Consider the following 5,344-nt stretch of genomic DNA (forward strand, 5'->3'; position numbering starts at 1 on the left):
CACCTTCAGGTCCGCAACCTGACCCTGCAGAGCTTTCACCATTTCCTCCTGAGCCTTAAATTTGGAAGCTTGCTCAGAGTGACTTTTGAGCTGCTCCTCATATTTGAGTCTCACTTGGTATTCTTCCATCATTACTTCAATCAGACCTTTATTGTGGGAGGCGTATTTTACAGCCTCCCACTTGAAGTATTCCAGCTGCTGAAGAACTTTCTTGTCAGTTGTAACTTTGGTAGAGCAAGAAACCTGTTCATGTTTGACTTGCAGGTGACGTTCTTTTTCCAACAWKTTTTGCAGTCTTTGAATCTCCTCCTGCTGGGATTTGACTTCAGCCTGACATGCAATCYTTCTGTCTCTTTCCTCGTGGAGTTCAGAATTCTTTTTCTGCAGTTCTGTTTTAAGATCGTCTACCTGCTTTGTCAAATCTTTGACGTGTTGGCTAGTCTTTGCCACGTCTTCCACTGAGGGGGTGATCTTGAAGCCAGCAGAGGGTGTTATTTTCTGCTTGACTTCCAAAGATGTTGGACTTTCAAAGTTGCCGGAAGGACTTGATTCCCCCTGGATCTCTGATTCAACTTCCGGCTCAATGGGGCTGTCATCTTCAACRGGGAAAATGACAGCGTCGTAGTCGACTTGGATGTTGCGGTCTACAATGTCGACCCATGAAAGCTTAGCTGGAAAAGCTTCATGTTCGCAAACAATCTGTTGTTGCTTCATATCTGTATTCTAGTAACTTCTTGCTTCTCTAAACTTCGAGCGTGCTCTGAAGGGTGATCTGTCGCGATAGAACTGTGGAGCAGATCAGAGAAAATCCTGTCTGCCAGCTATATTCAAGAGAGAGATTCCCTTGTGATATCATAGAGTGATGACATCACTGCTGATGTCATTGATACCATTGGAACTGAACATTCCACCTTACTCCTGGGAGGCTTACTGGGGAAATGATTATGGTTCTTACTTCTGGTGACCAGCTGAAGTAACAGTATTTCATTGCAATTTATAGGGTTTTTGGCTAATCTATATTCATGATAGAAGTTACATCTCTTTTGTCAGTTAATACACTGCACAAACATTAGCATTAGCCTTTTCCCTAAAAACAGTTTTTATCTATTTTTCGTATTTATTATTCTCACTTAGTATACTGAATGGAGGAAGAACATGTAAAACAACATGCTAGCGACAGTATTTAGGCTAATGTTAGCAATTTGGCTCATTTTAACTTGTGCACTAATTTTAACATACAGAGTGGAGTAAGTCCATGTTATTCAACATGTTTGTGACTCTTCACGTGCTATAGAGTACATTGCAGCTTACTTTCACATTGATGCTAATTTGTAGCATTAGACGGGCACACTTTGGCAGGCCCCATTTAAATTTCTTCAGAAATGTTCTAGTTATAATGTATTATATTAAAATAAAACATTAAATGTTGAAACATCAGAAACACAGTAACATGTTTGTCATCATGCACAACACCAAATGAACATTCATATATTGATACTCAGTTTAGACTAAAATTCTTTTACTGCTAATGTTCTTTCATTGCAACCTTTGTATATTTAAACTGGCTTCGGGTTAAGCACATAATTGAAGCTCTGAGTAGTCAGTAGCAGTTGACTAATGGGAGGAACTGGAGACGTGTGCATAACTAAAGAATGTGACATATTGCATAAGAACATGTGTCCAGAATAACCCCTGCCCAGATAAATGAAAGCAAGAACAAACTAGTTAATTGTTCAACACAATGGGGCTTTTCAGCAGTCTGGCAGGCGGACACGCTGCTGAACTGTGTTAATGGAAGAACAGCAGTTTCTCTCTGGCAGGGGTTGGAGCCGCTGCTCCAAACCACTTCATCTGTACTGGAGTCTGCTCACCGTACACCTATGCTAGTTTTGGACAACATAAACTTTGGAACAAGAAAAGCATAATTTTCCTCACTTTCTCGCTCATTCATTCAGTCTGTGCATGGTGCCCCATAAGCATTACCCCACACATACCAATGCGTGCAGATGAAAAATCTCAAGGGCAGACCACCTGGCAGTTTCATGCCTGGTCAGAGGAAAATCATCCCATCTTCATCAATAGGGTGCAGTGTGCTGAACGTGCTCTGTCCCACTCACGTATCACTGCTATTAGACAGGCATGTGCCGGGCCAGTTCCAGGGCAGGGCAGGGCCCCGCTGCTGTACTCTCTGAAGTCTCATTCACGGCAATCTAATTCAGACCAACCAATTCTGCAGGTGCAAAAATGTGGAACAAGGAGAACTCGAAACATTATTTCTTCGCCCCATATGATCCTTGTGTGAAATGAGCGGTGGAGGAAATCCATTTTTCAAGCCCAAATGCTGTTGTGTCAACAATGGAACAGCGGATTTATGAATGGGCACTGCATACATAAACTGCGTCCAAGAAAAGTACAGCCTTGTGTGGTTTAACTTAAATTTCTAATTATTCAATTAGATGATTTGATTCACTGACTAAAGCAAAATGTAGGGCATGATATTTCTATGACCTGTAAACTTTCATGGCTGATGTGCTTGATATACACACAGAGGAAAAGCATAAATAAATTTTTGTCTGCAAAGAAACATTAATGAGGACAGAATATGTTAAGTGATTGTGTGGTTCTCAATCTTCAGACTGTGTGGTTTTGGTTGAAAGCAAAGTCATTGCTTCTAAACTGTTTATACATTTGAGTATGGCTTTATTGTTGCACAGTTCTTTGCTTTGGTGCATTGCTGCAAAAATATGTTAGCTGGGACATTGTTATGTAGTTAGTATGCGTGCGTTCATTCAGGATGAACTTACTTCATCTTACAGACAAAATCCTACCTGTAACGTTAAACCAGGTTCTGTGCAATTACAGTATCTGTACTCTTGTCCAAAATTTTTCAGCGTGAATGAAAATCTCTGTTTGGGGCTTAAGTTAATGTTCTGGGGTCGTTCAGTGCGACAGTCACTCCAAACACCAGTTCAGCGCTCCTACAGCGATCGATGACCTTGAACAAATATTAAGTCGAGTCAGATATTTCCTGGGAAAATTAAGCAGTCAACATCTAATTTTCCACTTCTGTCCAGCCTCAAAGCAGCTCTGCTGGAATCTTCATTCCAGCATCCTCCTCTCCCTCTTTTCAGCACCACCTGGTCACGTGCATTACAAGTTAGCAAAGGCTATAAATGCTTAAGTGTTCAGTATTTGCTTGGACTTAATACTTGTACCAATGCAAGTAAACAAAGAAAGCAAGAAAACATCTATTTCTCATGATAAGCTCATAAACATCTATACCTTATTGTCCATTTATTGATGGGCTCATATGTCTGTGAAATCTGTTCGATGCATTTGTGCTTCAGCAGCAAGTTATGTCATCTGCCATGCAGTGTGACTAGAGTTACTGTCTCATGGTTCTCACACAGTTTGACATGTTTAAGTCCTTAGATACACCTGAAATCGTAAGGTGGTCTGAAGTTGTATCTCAAAGTCGAATGTGCATGTTGGTCCTGAATGCCCATGTCACAGCACATTTTCTGAAACCACACTAAGGTTTCAAAATAATAAAACGTGAACATTTTGACCTCAACCATAAGTATCTCTTGATTTGAAACTAAACATCCCACAGTTGCTGATGGGGTCAGCAAAACGATGCGTTTCGCAAGCTACAGAAAACCATCGTTATTATGAAATATGGTAAAAACAGTTGAGGGTTCTTCCAATTATTACTCTCATTTATGTGGCTCATTTATTTACTGTAGACAATAAACACTTATATTTTTTTTGTTCCTCCACATTTTTAGTAAAAGCCACTCTAGGAAGCACTTGAAATGATAGAAATTGTTTAGTTTGGTAAGGTTTTGTGCATGTTTATATTTATGAATGTTTTTGCATACTTGGACTGTATTTGGAGTGATAGAAGTGCTCCAATGTGATGGATACTGTACACTACATAGTTAGTGTGTGTAAGTCACTCTCTGCAGTAAATCTATATAAAGTGTTTAGAAGTAGAGAAGAAGCCTCAGGCTCCAGAAGACCTAAACACACAGAGATGTCTGGCTGAGACAAGAAAACATCTTCAGCAGTTTGGGTTTCCTCAACTAAAGCAGCAGACCAAAAAAAAATTATGTAAAGCAATCCAAAGTGGTTGGAACAGAGTTCTGGCCTTTGAGAGATGAAGTATGATTTTTCTCTTTTATTCTTTCAGTGTTAAGTTATTGAGATCCACAGGCTTAACTTTGTCCCTGATATAAATTCTTCCATGTGAGAACAAGTCCTCTCCTGTTTCAAGTTTCGAGCCACTACACAAAAGCCCTCCACCCTCCAGTTATTCAAGTCCCTTTTCATGTAAGCCTTTCGGTTCCTCTTTATGTATGTTTCTTTTGGCAGGTGATGAAGAGCAGTTCGGATCTGCTCAGTCTCATCATTGGCCCCATCACTCTGTGGTGAACTTATTGTTCAGGCTTTGTGGCATTCATTTTTTTCTGATTTGGAGTCTGTTTATAATTTGTACGACAGGTGTAATTCATCCTTTGTTTACATGGAAGTACTGTAATTTGCGGCCTGTGGGCCGCTACTTGAACAGTGATTTGGCTAAAATAGGAATTTATTGATGGGTTTTGATGGGCTGGATGGCTGCTTGATGAAGAGGATAGCAAAAGCTCAAGGGTGAAAGAGACATTGAGAGCAACGGCAAGAAGAAGAGAAGTGTGACAAAGTGATTCTGACAAGTTTAGTGGATGAAGATAACGGTAGCGATCGATGACTATGCGTCAAATTAACAGAATAGATTCCGTCTTTGACCAGTTTTTTAAATGGTGGCAGAAAAATCTGAAGGCCATTTGTCATTCTGACAGATTACAATCACACTGACCACCTGGTGCAGAAGCGCAGACTTCCCCTGGTTCAGAGAGTTTTGTCGACTTCTGATTACTTCAATTGGAGAAATGTTTTCCGATTTCAAAGAGTTCTTGTAATGCTAGTCACCAGTCTGGCAGCAGAGCTCTCATTCAGCCTCCAGATCAACATCAAAACCTTGAACCTCTCTTTTTTGCACAAAGTTACAGCTTGTTTACAATTGTTCCCTGGTCTCTGTCACTGTCCATAAAAGATCTCTTGATAATTGTTGGTACAGCAGGATGGAGAGACCTTGTTCTTTGTTTTAAAAAGTTATATTCAGATTCATAGTTGGATTTTGGACAATGCTTTCACTCTGGGCCATTCTAACAAACAGCAACGTGGCTGTGGTTGTATATTTACTATCTTTGATCTGCTGAATCTCCACCCCAGTCTCATGTTTTCTTCCAGTTCTAACCTAACCTATGACTTCCCAAGCATCTCCATACATGATGCTGCCACC

Source organism: Poecilia reticulata, linkage group LG15 (assembly GCF_000633615.1).
Source record: "Poecilia reticulata strain Guanapo linkage group LG15, Guppy_female_1.0+MT, whole genome shotgun sequence".
In the NCBI taxonomy this organism is placed as follows: domain Eukaryota; kingdom Metazoa; phylum Chordata; class Actinopteri; order Cyprinodontiformes; family Poeciliidae; genus Poecilia; species Poecilia reticulata.